Source organism: Triturus cristatus, chromosome 9 (genome assembly GCF_964204655.1).
Source record: "Triturus cristatus chromosome 9, aTriCri1.1, whole genome shotgun sequence".
NCBI lineage: Eukaryota > Metazoa > Chordata > Amphibia > Caudata > Salamandridae > Triturus > Triturus cristatus.
Window position 1 is genome coordinate 268856281 of NC_140592.1, and position 21819 is coordinate 268878099.

The window sequence follows — 21819 nt, forward strand, 5'->3', positions numbered from 1 at the left end:
ACCTGCACATGATGTCTATCCAGGTAGGCCAATACCTGCCTTGTCTTTCTCGGATTATTGAGGCCCTGACGTTCCACGTCATCCACGTAAGTGTGCCCACCTCAATCGCCATTTATTACAATTAGAATGGGTGCATCACATTGTGCAACTGTATACAAGCTGTGCATTACACTTCGGCCACTACAATGTATTCTAAGTCACAAAGGATTGCAAGAAAACAATCACCCAGCAACCCCCCCCCCACCCACACAGGCATCCCAATCATGCCCAGCAGTCCCGGTAAAGGAAACGTACCATTCCAAAGAAAACATCCCCCCACCCACCACAAGCAGTAAACTTGCTCATACCCTAGTGGTAAACGTAGAACCATTTGGGGTGTACCCTTATGGAGGCCGCTAGCAGCCCGGATACCCCCTCGTTGGAAAGAAGGGGGGCCAGGGCCATACCTATGTTTCTTCCTCAGCAGAACAGACCATAACATGTTGTATAAAAAAAAAGTACACATAGAAAACACAGGAGTTCGGGACGTGCATGCAACCCCCTAGACATGCAGAACTGACCACCCCCGACCCCCAGAGGTGCGCAAACTGATGCATTACAGACCCCATCCCAGTTCATAGCATGTCCAACCCCATTCAATCATATATCATATGCAGCAACATGAGGATATTATAAGGTCGTACATCCAAGGACTAACTGCACAAGGATTAACACAACACAGTTCCAAAACAACAACTACAGAGACAGTCCGCCATACTTCCATAGCTGCTTCAATCCTCCCTGTCCGCTTCGTCACCTTCCGTACGCGACGCAGCCCTGCGCTCTAGCTGTTTGACAAAGAGCATAGCGTCCTTCGGAGTCGTAAATATTCTGTGCTTGCCGCCATGCTGAATCATGAGCCGGGCTGGGTAGAGCATTGCATACTGAACTTTCAGCACCTGTAACTTCTTTTTTATCGGCTGGAACTCACGCCTGGCCTGCTGTACCGACGTCGTGAAGTCCGGGAAGAGCTGAACCTCCGTACCTTGATACTTTGCAGTGCCCATTTCCCTCGCCATCCAGAGTGCCACATCGCGATCTCTATAGTTGAGGAGTTTGGCGATGATCGGACGTGGAGGAGCCACGGGGACCGGGCGGGGCGCCAATGAGCGATGCGCCCTCTCGACCACCAGCATGTTGGAAAAATTCTCCGCACCAAACAGCGACCTAAGCATGTCCTCAACATATAGCTCCATTTTCACAATGTTGGTGGATTCAGGCACCCCAATAATGTGCAGATTGTTGCGCCTAGACCTGGCTTCCAAGTCACCAAGAGCAGTTTTTCCATCTGCGCACAAGACTTGGTAATATTCTCAACCTTGTCCTCGGTGTTTGAAATACGCTGTTCCGCTTCCGTTAGACGCGCCAATTGCTTATCTAGTTTGGATGCCATATTGTCCATGCGAAGGTTGAGCGTGTCTATTTTGCTATCAATGGTATGTAAACTTTGCTGCATTGCAAACATCATCTGCTCAAGTTTACTGAGGCCAGTGACCTCAGCCTCAGTCTCAGTGTCCGATGTGGCTTGCGCAGTGGACTTTTTAAGTCGCTTCGAGTCAAAAGATAGCTTGGATTGTACCTGCTTGCCCATGCTGCCAGCGAGTGTGGCTCAAGCAGCTGGCGACAAGCGGGGTCCGCATCAATGCGCTATATTAGGGCCTCTGTCCAGTTACTCCAACCAGCCTGCCAGATGTCAGATGCGGAGGCCCAACCGAATCCCACACAATTATACACGGTGCCGTGATCATCAGCTGCCAATGGAAGACTGCTAAGAAAGGCTCCAGAACTCCCCTTCAGTCTGACAGTCTACTTTGCACAAAATACCCCTGGTAGTCAGAGGTTGGTCAGTACATCAATATCGCAGAGCAGACCCAGGCAAATCTCCACTGAGAAGACCTTGGTGCAACTAAACACAGTCTTACAAGTTGCAGGTCATTAGCCAGTTAACCAGGCAGCAGGCCTCACTCACAGGATGGGGCTTCAAAATGGTGGCTGCGCGATAATACAGTGTTAATCCGAGGCGGGAAGCTTACCTCACTCCTCAGCAGGGGTCCACAGCGCCCGGGAGGCAGACAGCAGGCAGCACAAGATCCTCCCCACAAAGCTGCTCCGAGAACGAGTGTCATCGCACCACAGCCGGAAGACCCGCGGCAGCGCCACTCCCAGCACCGGCAGCCGCCGCAGGAGTCCCCAGCACCAGAGCCGCGCCGCAGCTCACTTACCCGGGAAGGCAGGCCTCAATGAGAATGTCAGCACTGCTAGCCACCTCCCGCACAACTGCCGTGAAGCTCAGATCTCCGCACCCGGCAAAGGCTGCAAACCAAGCCGCGCCGGCAGGCTTCACTCTGGAGCCCAGCAGCGCGTCTCTGTGGGTAGTCGCGATGTGCAGGTGCGGCGATCATGAGGCTCGCGCCGCCATTTCAGCTCCGGGACACGGCCACGATCCACACGATCCACACGTTAAATCGGAATACAATGTGATTCACCAGATGCGCTCAACACCGCGATCTGCCACCCGCAGTCCAGGGAGTCGATTGCTTTGCTGCACGATGTTGGAGTCCACCGAGGAACACAGGATAATGGACATATTTCAGCCCTGACCAGCAGAGCTGCACTAATGCAGGTGATGGTGTGAAAGATACATTTTCAACCAGACAAGGCAGCAAACTGGTGAAACGATGGATGAGTTTGTCGAAAGGCTTGATGCCCTCATCAAACATTGCAAATTCAGTGAATTCAATGACAATGAAGCCAGGCATCTTAGAGTCATCGATTGGTGCCTCTCCAATTCATTCAGATGAAGCATGCTGACAGAGGCAGTCTAGAAAAAGTACTCATGGCTTCGAGAGCTGAAGAACGTGCTGATCGACAGGCTGCTGATATGGAAGCTAGAACAACCCAGAGTGAATCAGCGTTGATCAGGAAAAGAAGGCAGAAACACAAAGTGGATTCCCAGAAGACGATGTCTCAGAAGAAAAAGAAATTGGGTTTCCAATGTGGATGCTCATTTCCACATGAGGGTAAATGTCCCGCCATTGGACAGATATACAAAGGAACATGACAAAGCTCTTATGCAAGTGTGTCATTTGCTAGCCGATGCAGGTTTCACGTTAAATGCAGAAAAGTGTGAGTTTCACAAAACCAAACTCTAATACTTTGGGCATATTTTCTCTGAATTGGGAATGACTCCTGACCTCGAAAAATTACAAGAATTGTCATCCACCTGTCCCTCGCAAGATGTAACCAGGCTGCGATCCTTCTTAGGCATGGCCAACTATTGCTCCAACTACATTCATGATTTTGCTACAGTGAGTGCCCCATTACAAGAGTTGACAAAGAAGAATATTCCCTTCCAATGGTCCTCTGATTGTGATTTGATCTCAGTCAAAGTTGCATCAAAAAACAGGCATAAAGTGAGGGGTACTGCAACAGACACCCAGTTTCTCACACCTGAATTCAAAATATTCCATTTTTTTATGACATGTCTCAACCCATTGCTAATATTAGCAGAGATAGTTACAGAAACTGGTTGCACCAGTTGGTTTTATCATTTCTCACAAACAAAGCATGCCTGTCATTATGCGAGTCTTATGATAATGCACGTCATACAAGTCGCTTAGGGCAACCTTGTGATAACAAACACTGTGGCAAACGGTTTGCTTATTAAAGAAATCAATACTCTTAGTACGATTCATTTAAATTCGAAGAAATTTGCCAAACAGCAAATTATCACTGATATTGAAAGTCGAACACTAGTGAAACAGTGTATTTCTATCCGTCACCTTACTAAAAATGCTAGAATAGAGTGTACCATCTTCCACAGCGATTGACAAAGAAAACAAACTCTTTTTGTTAATTCAGCCATTTATGAACCATTAATATTTTCTATAACAGTCCCCTTCAAATCATCAATACACCGTTGCTGTATTGCATTTAGATTCTTTTACAATTATGGAATGGGTTAGTCTCATAATATATTTTCTCAGCCTCAAAATGGGCTACATACCAAACAGCTACATTTGGGGCACAACTTGCACCTATAGTAGTCACCTTAATTTGTTGATAAGAATTATTTTGTTTAAAAAAAAAGTTGTCCAGAAGATAAATGCTTGCAAATTCAACTATCAATGAAGCGAGGACCCTATACAGGTCTGGGTCTATCCTCCAAAGTGCTTCCTGTAACGCTAGCTGTGGATGTTTGTGTACAAGCCTTTGATATTCAGTGTTATCTGAAAATCAGACTGAACAGAAATTCTAAGCCTTCTTTCTTTTGGATTCCCATGACACTACTCTCATACCTGATCTTTTAATTGTAACAAAGTGTTTTGAGAACAAGCTACCTGCTATGATAGGATGACCGAGAGGGTGTCATTCATTTTATGTGGAATTTTGGTAGGATGCATAAAACTGGTATGTTCTAATTGGAATTATTCAAAAAGGAAAATTAGTACTGGCTAATCCTGCCCTCACTTGGGGCCAGTGGGTGAGATCATGTATATTCTTTTGAATTTGCGCAGTTGAATCATGTGATGAACAACAGAAGCATTGGTAATTGAACTATTGGTGATTAATTTCAACCATATAATCACATCTGTTCTGTAACACAATACCAACCCTTTTATTTGTAAGTTTTATGAATAAATCGCTATTACTCACCAGTATTTTTATAGATTGGGATTCCCTAGTTGACAGGTTAAATTTTACTTACTTGTTGCGCTTAAAAAGCAAGTCCACCTCTGCCAAAATGAAATTTTAAAAGAGTGTAATCCCCTTACCCACCCGGTACCTGGAAGGTAATCGTAATCCTGCAACATCACATTCTGCCTTATACTCCAATCATGAAAAAATATTTTTTCTGATGGTTCTAAAGAAACAATGCAGTTTAAGCCTTGTTCAGAAACGGTCATTCCTATTGCCTTTGCATAAAACTCTAAACTCATCTTCATTTAAAATATGGATGGATAAATTAAAGATAGGATGTTAAATTTGTGTCTGGTATTGGCTCCCATACTATCTCTCATCACTCATGGTACTTATTGTGGGTCTGGAATTAACCCAGGGAGCATTGGTTGCGGTATCACCCCATCATCCTTTTCCTCCCTGTCGATGTTGATATCTAGGTTCACATATGAAGAAAAAAGTAGAGGACTGATGATTCCAATCAGCACAACAAAGTTATGTAGAGTTACTGGGTTGTTGATCAGTATCCGAATCGACAGATGAATCATAGAATGTAACTACTTTGCTTAGAGGTCTAGAGTCCTCACTGTTCAGGCCCATAGTCAGAACTATATTTTTATGGGGTCATTGCCCTCAGCTATGACCAAAGATTAAAAGCCATGCTCTATTGGTGCATTCTTTCCCAAATACTGGTTGTACTACTAACTATCAACCCCCAGCTTATCGTGGTACAAGAATATTGAGGACTGAACGTCGAAAGTTAAGTGTATATAGGGAAGAATAGATTTACTATTCCTAACTGCACATCTACATACCTTGAAGATATAGATATCGCGTCCGTAGATACATGTGGATCAAGGTATAGAAAAACTATACTTAACAGTCAATATTTTGTATTAGATATTCTTTCCCCAATATTCTTTGCCATCGATATTCTGGTTCTGATATTGAGGTGCACGTCATGTGATTCTATGTGTAGGAATATTTCGATTTTTCTAGGTACATATAAAAGCACACGCGATCAAATTTTTACAATCCAACTTGAAATCCTAACAATTAGATGGGATTGAAAGTAGAAGGGTGTAAAGTTGTAAAGTGAGCTGGATCACAACTTTGTGCCTTTTCAAAAGTGTTCAAGCTTTGTGAAATGAAAAACTTATGAAGTTCTTTTTTTGCTCAGAGCCCTCCCTTTCAGACTTCTTACCGCATGTGGTGAATTTCTAGCCTCCGCACTCAAATTTATATTACTAGAGAATCTCCTACATGGGACAGGAATCATTAAGCGTTGAAAGCCCAAAAGGATAACCTTACCTCAGGTAAATTTAGAAAACTTCATCTGCTTCGTAAAATGTGACTTTTACTAATTCTGCTCAGCCTCGTAAGTGAAGTTCTAATTTAACTGGCTACTAATTTAAACAAGCATTTGCAATGCAATAGGTCTCGCATTTGCAAAAGTTTAAGCTATTGGCATTGTTCATGACAATGCCTTTTTCTAAATCTATTTTATAAAACAAACACATAAATAAATGCAATTATCATTTACAATGCCAATAGCTAGTGTTGCATTATTATTAGCAATGCCAACTGCTCACACTTTTATATTGCGAGACCTATTGCATTGGGGGCCGGGGGAGAATCACAAACAAAGAGTAAATACACTTGGTGCATAAAACTATTTGCATATTGAATTGTTCACCTCACACCTGCATTACATACCGAAGTCAGGATGTGTTGCCTCTTTTAACAGTACATGCTTTTTTGTATCCCTTGACAGCGCTCGACAGCATGAGACAGTCCTTACCATCCCATTCGTTTTTTTTGTGATAATTTGAGACGTCTTACACCAAGAATGCAGTCGTGATCTTACAAAGACTTTGGAGACAATGTTTGTTTCGTAGAGTGTCTATCTCTAATGTGCTAACACTCTTTCACCTTGTGTCAGCACTTTCAACCCAGACCTACTGGCATTCTAAAGGCATATTCTCATTTTTGATTGGGTACTTGCTGTAGGTGGCAACTATAAAGACAATTTATTGGAGACAAAATGGTATATCTGCTCATTGCTTATAGGATATCACAGCCAGAGCCTGCCCAGTACCTTTGTTGCATTAAAACTCTCTTTCCTCTGATAAGTGTTGATGTTTACAAGATTTCTCCTTCTATTTAAAGGGGTTTTCAGTGTGCCAATGGAGTTATTTTTTAAATCTACTTTTATGTTTCTCTCCTACCTTTTGGTGTGCGGTTATAGTTTGTCACATTTTTTTATTTTCCTTTTGTGTGAACCTAAGATTTGCCTGTTTTACATTTCTTTTCAGGTTGGTACATCTTTAGTTGAGAATCATTTTATATGTGGAATGCTCCACTGGGAATAGTTGTGAACATCCACAACATTTCGACCTGTTATTCACACTTCAAGGTCCACTTATCTGCCCTTATCCTGGAAACACCAGTTTCACCATCCACAATTCACAGTGCTGTAAAAATCTAGTGCTTAATTTGTGCTGGGTTTTCTAGCGAGTGTGTGTTCTTTCATCAATGCACTCTGACCAAAAGCAAGAAAGAAAGGGACAATCAAGAGGAAACCAAAGCATAGGAAGCATTGAAAGATATAAAGAATGGATAAAAACCTGCAAGTGACATTAGGAGCCAGGAGGCGTAGGGTCAAACAAAGAGTCATTGAAACAATGAAGTGCAATCTGGAGTAGGCAGGCTTGGTGTACTGCAACCGCAGCCTTCAGCAGCATCAGCAGCGTGCTCTGAAGGAAAACTTTGCACCTCTGGACTTGCGCGTTTTTGGTTAAGTAAACACTGCGTAAAATCGAGCATACTGTCGGTTTTCCTCCACTGGAAGAGCACTTTACCATCTTAAACTTCATTTTAGATCACAAATTACTACTAGCCCCAAGTTATGCTTCGGTGCACTGAACCCTCACAAGAAGGCAGCTTTTCCTAGCACTATTATTAATTACACTGTATATATTGCTCCGTAATGTAGTGAAGAATTCAATGACGTTCCATACGAGTCACAGAGAGGTTTCGCGACACAGGAGTCCAACGGGACAATTGCTGCATTCTAGCAGTCAATGGAACAGGCATCAATTTTGCTTTAAAATGAACTGTATAAAAATGTACTTTTTTTTTTTAAAGAGGGGCAATGCACAAAAATAGAACATTTCAAGCTTGGACATCCACAAGCGATGATCTAACTCCCACCACAGACAATACCAAGACAGCAGCGACATATGCCTTACGACTCATCGACGTAAAGGCCGGACTTCTGTCCCAAGACAAAATTAAGTAACAGAGGTCTCCTCCTTAGAGACTTTCAAAGAAGATGCTTCTAGCCAGTGGGACGTTTTAGAATATCGCCCCCACCTATTGGCTAAAGTAACTTTCAACCAATCATCTTCATTCAATAAATAGAAACTAAGCATGCTGGGACCTATACGTCCTAGCATGCTTAGTGATGTCAGATGAACACCACGGCTACATAAAACTCGCACAGGTGACATTTGGCCACTCTCTGCGGTAATCTGTGTATGATTCCAGGGTAGAATCACTCAATTGGTTAATGCACTGGTCATATAAATGGAAGAGGTAATACTACAAGTCCCAGCATTCTTAGTACAGCGGTCTGAGAACTAAAACCCGCTGAAAGTCATCGGTGTCACATGAAGCTAGCTGACAGCTAGGAGCTCACAGTTTTACTCAAGAAAATGTTGCCAAGTAAGATGTGCCAATGTGGACCTGCCGAAGGGTGCAGTTCAAAATAAACTTTGCAAAAAGGCCCGGGTACTGATGGACTGTGCCAGAGAGACTGAGAAGCGGCCTCTGAAAGGCCTGTCGGGCTGGGGCAGGGAGCCTCCGCCAGATGTCTTTCTCCACCCTCGTCCCTAAAGCCCTCGTGTAACTGGCACACAGCTGGTGACAACTGTCCCAGAACGACCTCGCCCGTGCTAGGCCTGGGCGGTATTCTATTTGCGCTAGCGAAATTCTCAAATTTCAACTTACGCGAAATTTGCTGGTTTTCGTGATTGGCAATTTCATGTCATTGTTGTCCATTAGATATTGCTCTGACCAAAAAGTGTCTCTGACCAGAAAGTGTCTCAGCAGAGTCATTTTTTGTTGCAAATTAGATTTTTTCATGTGAGCTGCACACTCACGTAAAACCAGCCACACGAGATTTGGGCAAGCCACATGGCATATGTAGGGCACCAGGGCACTTCGGAGCCTGCCAGGCCCGAAGCCAACTCTCGGCCGTCCTCTGACGCCAGGCTGCCCAGAGCAAGTGAAAGTAAGGGGCAGGACAATAGAAAGAGACACGTGGTTGTAGAGCCAAGGATGGGCCCTATCCACATAAAATATGATGCGGGCGGGAGGGCCAATGCAATGAACGATGTAAATTAAGAGATATAGGTAAGGGGGCGAAGGAGAGGGGGTGGGGGGCTAGATAGAGACAGAGTAGTTCAAATGTCAAAAAAGAAACCCCCTAAAGATTTTTCTCCGTCACTCTGTGACCTGTTTATTTGATGCCTCTTTCCTGCAGACCCCCTTTCATTTACGTTCAGAGGGTGTGAGAGTGTCAGCACCGGAGAGAGACAGCTGCAGGACAAGGAAGAGTGAGCAGGGAGTGTGGCATAGGCAGAGACACGAGACTGCTTTCAGTAGAGTCAGATAAAGAAACATTATTGAGTCGAGACATATTCAAAGAGATGATTGACAGAGGGGGTAGAAGGAGAGAGAGAGTATCTTAAAAGAAAACCGCCAAAGAGACAGACTAGTCAAGGGGGAGAGTGGATAAAGAGCGATGGAAATAACGGCAGGTGCTGATGAAAAAGACGGCAGGCCAGATCAGTACAAATAGATAGCGAAGGAAGAATGGAAAGAGCTGGATAGATACAAAGCGTAAGAGACAGAGTGGTGAGCAAAGTGAGTGACAGAATAAGCAACAGAGGGAGACGGAAAGAGCCGAAAACACATAATTGTATGCGAGAAAAGGGGGGTGGGGGGAATAAAAAGACGGGAGAGAACATATAGTGCCCACTACAATTGAGAGATGCCTTTCTCATTTGCATAATATAGTCTGCGTGCTCGCCTAGGTTTTTAGACCGAGGTCATTTACCATATTAAACTCTCATTGCATTTAGATACTCTTGACAGTTATACCGAGGACGAAAGTAATGACTGTATGCAAAACTAAAGTAATAGCGATCGCGATCAAAGCGAAAGTGATCGCGATCGCTTGGACGGGAGCGCTGTGTGGCAAGCACGTGAGTGGTGCACGCGCAGCAGTGATTGGCGGCTGCGCGCGTGCACGCTCACGTGCACTGAAGCTTTAGGCCACAGGCAGCACTTGAAAATTCCTGACTACAAAATGTCTCTCCGAGCCAGCGCATGCGCTGGGCTCAGCGAGACCTAAAAACTTTACAGAGAGCGTGTAGCATCTCCTTCAAGAGCACTTTGAGAAATTAGTGAGGGACAGTGTGTTATAAAGATTTTAGTGCTGCCAAAATGGTGAAAACTAAATAGAATTTAGATCTTATTTTACAGGGAGAGGTTCCACAATGTGGTTTACTATAAGGTTGTGACAAAATAAGTTTAGTTCAATTACATTTGATTAAAAGCACCAGTCAAAACTGCATGGGCTTGCAGCAGGCTCCGAAACTGGAATATTCCTCTCACTTATAGGCAGGTAGCATGAAAGGTGCTGTACAGAAGGAGACCTTCATCAAACATTAACTAGCAAAAGTGGGAGGCATGGTAAAGGATAGATGAATGAGTGAGCCTGGGATGGGTCCATTGGAGGCCTGTGGCCTAGTTGAGGATACTAGTTCCATCTTCAATTAAAGGAGCCATAGATGGGCAAGCAGCAGCACTGCCCCTTAATGCTCTGAATTGTGGTTTCACTGTTTACATCTGGGATCCTGCTCTGAGATAAACTCTCTATTTGATGCTGCTTGCATGGTAGCTCCCATTTGGATGCTACTGAGTCCTCTACTTCTGGAATTACACACATTCTCCACTCTTTCACATGCAGTAGACTCCTTGCATAGAATCCTCGAGGTGGCACCCTCTATTTGGCTAAAATTGGTTTGATGAGCGTGCACTTTTCTGAGTGGTGATTGTATAAAGCATGGAAGTCTGCCATGTGTACTAGCAATGGAAAATATTTAATTTTTAGAGGGATTGTTCAGTATTACTACAGGTGCAGATTAAGGTCAAGCTTCATATTGTGAAGCAGTTAAGAGAAGGCCATGTTTAAATGAACACCAGAAAGCCAAATAACCTCCTTAATACAACTTGGACTGCTCAGAAAAAAGGTTGTACCTTCCAGCTACTAATACCAGCAAATGAAGAAAGGACTGATATCCATTAAAAGAGAAGGCATAAGCACTTCTCCCAAGAGCATATAGGAACAAATAACAAGGGAATTCCATTGTTAAGCATTTTGCAAAAAGCAATGTGGATAAAGAAAAAATGGTTTGAATTTAGCAAGAACCCAATGAAAGGTGTAACTAGCTCTCATTTTGCGGCTTTAGGATTTTGCTTACTTTCTATGTTCTCTCCCCATCTCCTAACCTCTATCCCCACTGCCTCTCTGAGCCATTTCCCCACTATTTCTTTCTGTTTACAGCTGCATCTATCTTCTCACTCCTGTCTCTCCAGCTCTCTCTTTCTCTTACTTTTTCTATTTACTCACCTTTATTTCTCTCAATCTTCTCTCCTTTTCCTCAACCACTTTCCTCTATCTTCTCTTCTATTTTATATGTAATTCTCAATATTTGTATTCTCTCTCTCTAGCCCTATTCTCCCTAGACCATGTATAGCATCTAACATGTTCTATGGGGGGGAGGGGGAGTGCATGGCCACTAGCTGCACCTGCCACCTTTCTTCGACCACTGTGCTTTTCACTGTTCCCAATCCCAGAGCCTACCTTCCTAGGGGCCTCCTGGAACTGCAGAACTCCCCTACCATCATTGAACAAAGAGGTTAGTGCCATATGGCCATCATGATGCTGCAGCAGAGCATGGGAATTCAGCCTTATTTGTCTACTTACTTTTCATCACGTATAAGAGACAAATATTTAAAAGTATCACTTGGCACATATCCCAATAAGAACAGCACGCTGAAATGGATCCAGCAATAGACAACTAGTGATTGTAGACTGTGCGGGCTATCACAAGAAACTCCATTGCACATTGTCTGTGTCTGCCCAAGCCTGCTCATTGCACTTTGTATTATTTTAAAATCCTCTTTTCTCAATGTAAGGGTGAAATCCACTTGTCAGGCCCTTATTTTATGTCTATCTGGTGCTTTAATCTCACTAACTTGTCAGTTGATAAAGTTTTTGACGATTGCAGAAAGAATGCTTGCATCAGCAGCGTAAACTTTGCTTTTTAACAATGAATGCTTATTTTTTACTATCAGGTTCAAACTGTTTTCCTTTCTTAAGTCTATGCACCTAGCCCTTTCCTGGCTCCTGCCTGAATAATTTATATGACCGGATATTTACTGTTCTAAGTTGTACCAAGGCACATGGCACTTTTTTTTTTATTAGGGCCAACGTATTCTTAGGCCAAAGGTTGTGGTATTTTTTATGTTTACAGGTTTTATTTGTATCTCATGTGCCCTTTATTTGTACTGTAAAACGTCAGTTTATCTTGTTTTTATTGGCTCAAGATTAAGTAAACATTCTGTCCTTAAGCACTTGGCACTTTGAAGTAATGTACCAAGCTATTTTGTGGTGTTTTTATTGGCCAAATAACCACGTGGCACTTTGAAGTGTTGTACAGATTCTTGCCTCTAGCTCTGATTTTAATGTGGCTGAATGTCTCTGAATAGGGAATTAATGAATAGTAGTGTGTTCTCTGTTTCAAGCACTCAGCACTTTAGTGGATTCTGTATGATTCTTTTCGTGTTAGGATAAATGAATGTTTATGTTTTAATCCCAAATTGTTTTAGGTACCTACGTCTAAAATCTGTTTTTTTATGTGTATTCTGCAGCTTGTTGTCAATTCGTGTTGGACAGAACATCAGGCCGCATGGATTTGGAAGGTATTAACTGGTTTAGAGCAGAAAAACGACCCGTTGACATGCATAACTAGCTTTACAGTGCTGTGGACTTCAACAGGCCATCTACGGTAATGGAAATGAAAATGCTACTGATAAAAACATCTGTAGCATTTTATTTTCCGAAATTAAAGTTGTCTCACAAGGGAAACAAACGCTTTCCATGAGTCCCGAGTCAGATATTTTGTTTTGCTGTATTGCGGAGCACACTGTGTGCACTGACGTCACACACCAGAACAAAAGTGAAAGCAAAATTCTCTAATAGAATCTGTGGGGATCCACAAATGTCCTAACACACAGCATTACTACACTTCTGATAACAATAGTACACCACTTCTGTGACGAAGCTATTGTCCATGAAAGCCAAGGCTTCCTAAACCGCTAAAATCTAGAGGAAACATCAAGAGTTTGCCTTACAAATTGACCAATTCTGGTGATGTGGATAGCTGGACGCCACCAACTATCAGGAGCATTGCTGTGAGGGGAACGGCCTGCCGCTACTCTGCCCGTGACAGCCGTGAGGGGAACGGCTTGAATTACTCTACCCAGCAGGCTTGGGCGCCTGCTGCTAACGCTGCACTACACACCCGGAGGCGCGATTAAAATCACGCCGGGCTGCTGGGGTAGCGGGGATGCTACCAACTATCAGGAGCATTGCCGTGGGGGGAACGGCCTGCCGCTACTCTGCCCATGACAGCCGTGAGGGGAACGGCTTGAACTACTCTACCCAGCAGGCTTAGGCACCTGCTGCTGACGCTGCACTACGCGCCCTGAGGCACCATTAAAATCACGACGGGCTTCCGCTTCGCGGGACGCACGCGGGTCACTATCGGGCGAAGCCCGGGCCAAGGGCGGGCCCGTCATTGCCCGTCATAGCCTGGAGGCGGATGAGCTGGGCCTTTTTTTTTTTTACTGTGCCATCCGGGCTATTTGTAAGCGGCTCCAAGGTGTTATCTTCTGCCCAGACTACAGAGGACTATCTAAGGTAATCGCTATTGTAGCCAGCTAGTGATTGACTGTTATTTAAAGGCTGTTGTCTATTATATCATGGGGGAGCGAAAGCCCACTATGACCCAGCTCAGCAAACCACCGATACCACACTTGATGGCTTCCTGCAAAAGGCGGTGGGAGCCATCGATAAGTAGATAGAGCGCGCGGAACGTAGACTCTCCCTGGCCCCCACACTTGAAGTATCATCTGATAATCAGTCATTGTCCACTACCGATGTTCCCTGCATTCATATAGTGGATAGTATAACGAAGGCCAGGCCCCAAGTCCCTATTACGCCCACTGTGACTGTTCTATCAAAGGGTGAATCAAGAGGGCCACAGGAAGATGAAGCCAGCCCCTGTTCAATACCGAAGGACTCTGGCAAACCGTCCACGAATGGGGAAAGAGGAAACGCGCAGAGAGAGCCGGGTCTGTTCACAAGAGGAACAATCAGCTGCCTACCACAAAGAGACTTAAACAAACAAAGAAAAAGTTGTTAAGTCATCTATTGGAGGGAGAGAGAACGGTGGGCAGGATGGGCGCGATATTCTATTTGGTAAATTGAGTAATTTAGTGCAGGAAGCCTTGGCGCCTATTTTGGTGAGATTAACCAACATTGAGGATCAGCTAACTGTTGCTTGTAAAGCATTTGTACCAATAGATGTAATCCCTTCACATAATCCATCTGGGAGTGGTTAACTGGCAAGGGGTGCAGCCGAAGGCCATGGGGGCAATCATTTGCCAATTATACCTAAGGACGCGGCCTCTAGGAAGGTCCCATTTACCACCAGTGTTATCCCTTCGTATTGCAGTGGCATACGAGAGATTACAAATTTTAGTACACTGATAGAGACAGGAAAAATCAGGGCCAGGGCATCTCGTTCCCAAAAACCCCCATTTTAAGGGCTGGGGGTAGGCTCCTCCCCAGGGACACAATGCCTCATAGGGACACTACGTCGCATAGTTGCCTCCCTAGCACTCCAGAAGGGAGTGGGAATGTAGATCAGTTAGACCTACCCCCAGAAAGTCCCCCTTACACCCTGATTTTAACGGGGGTCCCAAGGTTACCACCAAGCCAAAAAGAAAATTGTCAGAGCCTTATAAATAAAGCGGTTCATTGGTGCAAAAGGAAAGCTCCCCCTCTTTCTAACTGGTTTGAGTACATTATCATGGCAAGGCGGGTGAGTTGGGTCGGTGGCACCAGGAAAAGTATTGGAGGGGATTGTGTCGTACTTAATTTCAGCGACTCTAAAGGTGTTTATGATGCCCTTAACCAATTGAAAGACTTGCCTACCGAGCAGATAAAGGCTAGACCCATGGGTTTCTTTTACCCTCCTAGTCAGATGATGTCCCTTGGCCTGCAGTCCACTCAGCCCAGGCGTATAATTGACGCCCCTATGTGCCCCTCCTTCTTCCATCCAAATAGATATGAGGTTCTCTCAGACCTAACTGAGATTGATTGACTAACTAGACCATCAGGAGGGCACATGGACATTGAGTCAAAGGGCCACCCATACGCTGACGCAGGGGAAGCTGGGATTAAAGTGGCACCTGGTAAAGTAAAGCCTCTTAAAAATATTAGTATAAATTTTGTGGGCCTTCCGGGAAAGGTGAATAGGAATAACCCTACACTTTGTAGGGTGGACATAAATATAACCCCTGAAAATAGGTGCCCAGGGGAGGGGTCGTCTCAGACACACGTGGTTAGCCCCCTGGTTCCTTCAGTGTTACCACCAGATACGGTACTGGGCCCAGGGGACGGGTCGTCCCAGACACACGTGGTTTGTCCCCTGCTTCCTTCAGTGTTACCACCAGATATGGATCTGGGACACTCTATACCCCCAGTTAAGTTAATCTCATGGAACATTGCAGCTATTCGCTCTAAATTAACAGACGAGGTTTGGATGGAATATATCAGGGGTTTTGATGTCATCTGCTTACAGGAGACGTGGGCCAAAGAAGGTATTGAGATGGCTGGTTATCAGGCCTTTGAGGTGCCCGCTACAGCATCATTGTCTGGGAGGGCTAAAGGAGGGTTGGTAACCCTAATCTCAGTTAGATTCGGCTCCCTAAAAGTCTCTTCTGTAGGATCCTCTCAGTGGTTCCAATTGATTATGATCACTAATATTCTGCAGATGAGAGCCCTTCTTGTAAACTGGTATTATAACATTTTTGACCCAAGGAATTGTGATGTTATAGAAGCCCTGCAAATGGAAATTGCTAAAGTTTCTGGGAAGTGGCAACCTTTATGTGTTTTATGGGTGGGAGATTTTAATTTTACATCTTGTGAATTTAGTAACGAAAGAGTTTGTGGTTTCTTGGACACTGACAACCAGCCCTTGGCGCATTTCATTCATACCCCGCAGTGAGAGGCGCTGAATACTATCATCATCGAGAACAACCTGGTCAGCCTGAAGAATAGTTTTCCAGTCAAGTGCCCTACTGTTGGTGGTGGGGGTAGGGAAAGTTCAATTGATTTTATGCTCATTTCTATGGAATGCTCCTCTATGGTGTGCGATTTCCATGTGGCTCCGGAAATAGCAAGTGACCACAACTCATTAATTGTCTCGCTTAAAGTAATAGCAAGAACCTCAAGGGCTGATGGTCGCTCGATTGATTACAATCGTAATAAAGGCGTAAGAGTAAACTGGGGGAAACTAAATTCAACACTCTATGAGGAAGAAACAGTCCGTTCTAATTTAGACCTGATTATGGCTTGCTTGGAACAGGATTCTTCCTCATCCATAATTGTTCAGAACTACAAACGGCTCTGTGCTAATGTAGCTGAAAGATTAACCTGTCCAGCTAGGCCTAAGCAGCACCGTGAGGCACGTTGGTTTTATGTAGAATGCTCTAGAGCTACAACATTTTGAAGATTGCTCTACAATCACACCCCCGAAATATAGAATAAATAAAACATGCGAGACGTCTATATAAAACCACCATCAGCGCAAGGAAAGAGGAGTTGAGGCACATAGTGTGGGATGATCTGGAAAGAGCAAGTGCTCTTAGAGATAGTAAAAGTTTCTGGGCCATTATCAACCGTCCCCAATTCACTGAAGAAGTGGGAAAAATGGATACTATGATCCTAGGTGATATCTGGGAATCACACTTTGCGCACATTTTTAATCCAAATGGTAGGGAGTTGTTGATGTATAACGAGGATTTCCCGGCCGACATGACAAAGGCAGTAGAGCTTAGTGTCTCACTCACGGTTACTGAGGTGGAGGAGGCACTTGCGAAGGGGATAAGTAGGAAAGCTCCAGGTCCAGATGGAGTGCCATTAGAACTTTTTAATTTAAACATAAATCTTTGGGCACCCCTGCTTACTCAGGTTTTTAAATCGGTAGTGACTGGCCCAATTTCAGTATCCTGGAAAGAGGCCATAGTTGTACCCGTGTTAAAAAAAAGGAACAGAAATGATCCTGCCTGCTATAGGCCCATTTCCCTAATCGATTCCACTTCCAAAGTATTAGGTAGGGTAATCTTTGCCCGACTGGAGACTTGGGCGACTAGCAGGGGGATCATTTAAAAAACGCAGTATGGGTTCCGGAGGGGACTGGAACTACAGAGCAGTGCTTAAACTTATCCCTGATCATGGGCAAGTACATGAGGGCAAAGAGTGGTTTTATCCACCTTGCCTTTATGGACTTGTCCTGTGCATTTGATACTGTGAACAGGGGTAAATTATGGGCACTAATGACAGACATGAACTTTGAAAGTGCTCTAATCCTGCTCCTCTAAAGGTTACATACCGACACATCTGTTTCCATAAGATTTGGTTCACAGAGGGAAAAGATGAGGCCCATTGCCTCAACAGAAGGAGTCCGGCAGGGTGCATTTTAGCCCCTTTTCTTTTTTTAATATATACGAACGGCCTGGAAGCCTTTTTATTAGGTAAGAAAATTGATTTCCCATGCATTAAAGTCCAGCAAGTTCCGCTACTTTCGTATGCGGACAACACTGTACTCATGGCCTTGACGGCTAACAGCCTCCAAACCCCCCTGGACGCCTTTACAAACTTCATGGCAGCACTAGACTTGAGGGTTAATTTCTCAAAGTCTTACATAATGGTTTGCGGCCCAAAAAAGACTAAAACTAGAAGTTTTAACATAAGGAGCAAGCCCATTGAAAGGGTGGAACAGTTTACATATCTGGGTAACACGTTTAGTAAGGATATGAAAATGGATTAGCTGATCACGGCTAGAGCACAGCAAACAAGCAGAGTAGTAGAGGGGCTTTTTAGGTTTGCTTATAAGTTAGGCCACAAGCCAGTGCCTGAGCATGTTACCTTATACAAGGCAAAATGCATGTTGGTTGCATTGTATGGGGTGGGGGTGTGGGGTTACCAAAGAAGCCGCCCGTTGCAAGTGATGGAGTACAAGTTTATAAAACACCTGTTGATGATTCCTAGCAGTGCTGCCACCTCATTTTCTCATCAAGATGTGGGGGTGGTATATATAGAAGATCACATCGGCGCTGCCCCCTTGCTTCTGTGGGCCAAAATTTGGGCCTCAGAAGAGTTACAGTTTTCAAGGGAGATCATCGAAGACTGTATTAACTTGGACAAGTCTATGAGGATCTCTTGGCTTCGGTTTATGAGGGATAGGTTATTCCAGATTGGGCTGGGTGAGTACTTTATTACCCCCTCAAGCATCCCCACTAATGTGAAGAGCAAAATTAAAGAGGAGTATGGTGTCTGGGTAAAAATGCACCATTTGCAATTGGAGGCACCTGGCCCCATTTGCCCTTTTATGCATAAACAGCAGTATTACCTTTACTTTACTACGAACAGCCAGTTACATTTTCTATTAACAAGATTCCGTCTCAGCACGTTGCACTTTATGGTAGGGTTCCCTAAACAATCCGGGTGGACAGACAACCTTACTCTTTGCCCATGCGATAATAGTACTTCCCAGAGCACTTTGCACTTTATTCTTTTTTGTGCAATTTACTAAGATCCAAGGAGCAGATTTTTGGTACCCGTGTTCATTCGACCATGTACATATTTAGAGGGCTGCAGACATTTGCAATCATTGACTAATCCTATTATTTGCACTGCGGTATTAAATTTGGTCAAATCAGCAATGGGCATTAGGAAACGATATGAAGTAGAGTAATTAAAGGGGAATGAGGAAATGAATCATGTTAAATAGGAACTTAACTCGATGGTCATTACTTCATCTATGTACAATCATGTTTTTAGCTTGTATATGAACTTTTATCTCTTCTATAATATTTTTTACGGACAAAAGAATGTATTTTAAACTTTAATTGTGTATTTTAAACTTGGACTGTCTTTTTGGTTGAAACTTTTATGGTTTTGTGCCAAATAAAGTTAATTTGACTTGACTGGATAGCTGCAGTATTTATGTCAGGGCCCGGTCGGCACACAGGAAAATCTGCCAGGCCCAGATATTTTGGAACACAAAGCACCCAGGGTAGCCTGGAGTGGTGTGGCTTGTGTGAATGCCAATACCTTTCCTTAACTAGAATACCTTTCAAAGAACAACATTTTGGTTAGATCACAGATTTTCCTCATATTTCTGTGAAGTAAAATTCCAGGACCTGAGAGGATCCATAAAATTCCTACCACCCAGCGTCCTCGCACTTTTCCCAATAAAATCGCTATCTCAAATGTTCACCAAGTATTATGCGTTTAGCACATTAACTACATAGGACCTCACAGCAGCAATTTATTTGCTATGCCAATAAATTAGAAAAGGAAGAAGCAGAATTTTAAAGGAGCCAATACATTTAAATGAGCAGATTCATACTTCATGGATTGTAAATTTCAACATACAAAAATCTGAAAATGTTAGTCGATGTTCTGCGGAGCTGTTTAGAGAGTTTAATTATAATGTAAATGTTTTCAGCTTCAGGTGCCCTGATTATGGTTTTCACAATGTTGGCTCAAGGAGATGAATTCACAGAGTGTTGAGCTTGTCAGGGTTATTTAGATGTTAAACAATTTTTTGAAAGATAGATAGCCTGTTATAGCAGCCCTTTGTGACATGGCTAACTATATTGGGTCATTTCAGATTCACACTACAGCTAGTAAGGGTATGTGCAGCCCTCTGTAGCAGGCACATTAACCTAACAAACTTTCTCGCTATTACAAACAAAATAAAGATCTCTAGGGCAGATACTTTATCTCACCGGGCAACATTTCACAACAGACTAGTGTTTGGTGGAGCAATGTCAGTCAATTTTAAGTCGTACCTGACGTGTGATAACTTTGCCCCATCATAATAGGCTAATCAAAGTGCCATGCCATATTGGGATATGGAGTTTAATGATTCAAAATTCCTTCTGAAGGGCTGGTAGGTTTAGGTAGTGGCAGCCACTTATGTATCAGGAATTGAAATTGTCAGGAAAGTTGTTGGCTGAAAAACAACATGACTCAATGTCCTGTACTGTTGTGCAATCTTTTCACACATCAAATTCTTGTTTTACACACCATATGTAAAAGATGAGAAAGAAGTTCTGCTAATGCCCATCGACTTCTTGGCCTCTCATCTGTGACTGTGAACTAATGTTGGTTTTAGCTTTCATAACAGCTCCTTACACACAAGACTGGTGTCCTTCAGTGGTCCATCATATCCGCTCTCTTATTCAACATCTACCAAATCCCCTTAACAAACTTGATTAAATCATTCAACCTCACCTATTTGAACTATGTAGATGACACCCATATCCTTTTAAAAATGGATGGTCTGAAACGTCTTTCCTATTTTAAACTGGATGACTGCCTTCGGGTCACAAACACATGGATTATGAATAATCATCTAAAGCTAAAAACTGCAAAGACAGTGCTATGGCCTGCAGACAAGGATAAAAATACCAGCCTACGACCACATGACCTGAGGAATATGAGGCCCCTCCAACAATATCAAGAGAAGTCAGAAACTAAGGGATAACTATGGATTTAGACCTATACTTGACCACATGTTAACAACGTAAAACAGAGTGCCTGCTACACAATTAAAACATTACGTTGTATCCTTCCATACCTTGGATACCAAAATAAACTGCAAGCCATCCTCCCACTCATAATCTCCCAGCTTGACTATGCCATCAACCTATACATTGGCGCATCCGCATTCATCATACACAAAATACAACTCATCCAAATCCACTCTAGCAATCACTGTACCAATAGCAAGAAGGGCAATGTTCAGGGCACTTTGCATTGTTCGCAGAGCCTCCAAGGAAAAAGGCCGCCATACCTATAAACTCAATTTAGGCAATACAAACAAAATAGGACATTGGGCTCCAGGCCTGGACCATTTATTATCATACCACCTTACCATAAGAAATGAATTTGTAAGAGGCACTGACTGCGTTCTCTGTAAATGCCGCCAAGCTCTGGTCCTTACTTCCAGTCAGCAATTGAAGCATCCAGGAGCACATACACTGCAGAAGACAGTTGAAAACATGGCTATTTCCAAAACAACTACACCAACACACATCCCTGCAACAGAACCTGGAAAGACAGTTGCATCCTCAATCACAAATTCTAGCTTAAAATCGAATGATTGGAAACAACCCAACCAGCAAACTACTGTCAATAGGCAGGCAAGTTAGGGAGGGCTGACCTATTGTTCGCCGGGCTCTTATATAGTTTTGTAATTTCATAGATAACATTTCTGGCCACATTAATACTAATACCATAACACACAGCATTGCCGATCAGAAGTACCATGCAGACAATAATCCAGCCATCACTAAATGAATGGGCATGGAATACTTAAAGAGATTTGGCACACACTGTGGGTCAATCGAAGGACTCTAGTTTAGTCTACGAGTGCAGGTCCCAAATATCTATACACTAGGGCTGTTTCTCTGTATCTCATAATGACACCCAGAAATCGGGTGATAGTAACAATGCCTATCTTAACAGATCTCCACTTCTTTCTCCATCCAACCATGTCAGCTCTGGCCCACAACTATACACAACATTTCTGATTAGACAACCCAGTGCAGTAACTGGCTAAGCGGACCATATTCATAAGAAATACCACAAAGGGACCTGCAGAA

At 43.6% G+C, this 21819-nt stretch overlaps 1 long non-coding RNA gene across 1 annotated transcript in view; it reads left to right on the forward strand.

The window, feature by feature from the left end:
* The first annotated feature begins 13596 nt into the window (after nucleotides 1-13596).
* Nucleotides 13597-21819, forward strand: part of LOC146797733 (uncharacterized) — a 232412-nt gene continuing 224189 nt past the window's right edge. Inside the window, exon 1 of the long non-coding RNA XR_014968519.1 lies at nucleotides 13597-13774. This is a non-coding gene — a long non-coding RNA (uncharacterized LOC146797733). The remainder of the gene's footprint in view (nucleotides 13775-21819) is intronic.